At 39.3% G+C, this 671-nt stretch overlaps 1 non-coding gene across 1 annotated transcript; it reads right to left on the reverse strand.

The window, feature by feature from the left end:
• Positions 1 to 223: 223 nt before the first annotated feature.
• Positions 224 to 330, reverse strand: LOC140854531 (small nucleolar RNA R71). The gene has a single exon (XR_012137737.1). It is a non-coding gene; the product is annotated as a small nucleolar RNA R71 (small nucleolar RNA).
• Positions 331 to 671: the final 341 nt, after the last annotated feature.

Here is a 671-nt window from a genome sequence, read left to right on the forward strand (position 1 = left end):
AGGATTAGAGGATGCTTATATATTTATTAGAGAATTTGAGGAGGTATGTGCAACCATGAAACTGCAATTAACAGAGGATGAGGTCAAACTTAGATTAATCAACTTTGCCCTTAAGGACAATGCTAAGAAGTGGCTTTATAGTCTGCCAAACTATTCTGTCACTACCTGGGAGGGCTTTGTGAGAACATTTTTAAAAAAATATTTTCCCCATCATAAAACAGCTAGGATTAGGAATGAAATAAATCAATTTTACCAACTAGCTGGTGAATCATTTTGGAAGTACTTTGATCGTTTCAAGAATCTTTTGACCCAATGCCCACACCATGGAATAGAAACTTGGAGACTGTGCCAGATCATCTATGAGGGGTTAGATTCAAACTCAAGAACCATGCTAGAGTCAATGTGCCAAGGCCAATTTATGGACAAAGAAACTACTGAAGCTTGGCAATTCTTAGAAGACCTAGCCGAGAAAAATTTACAGTGGGAAACAACTAGGGAACCTGATAAAGCTACACCTTCAAGAGGAGGAATGCATCAAATTCAACCAACCCTAGCATCAGAGGCCAAGATTGCAACCTTAACACGTAGATTGGAAGCCTTAGAATTACAGAGACCAGCCAATGTAAATCAAATATCTGCACCCATGTGTAAAGGGTGCAATGCACCAGACC

The sequence above is a fragment of the Elaeis guineensis genome, unplaced genomic scaffold (assembly GCF_000442705.2).
Source record: "Elaeis guineensis isolate ETL-2024a unplaced genomic scaffold, EG11 Super_Scaffold_1000033, whole genome shotgun sequence".
NCBI classification, from domain to species: domain Eukaryota; kingdom Viridiplantae; phylum Streptophyta; class Magnoliopsida; order Arecales; family Arecaceae; genus Elaeis; species Elaeis guineensis.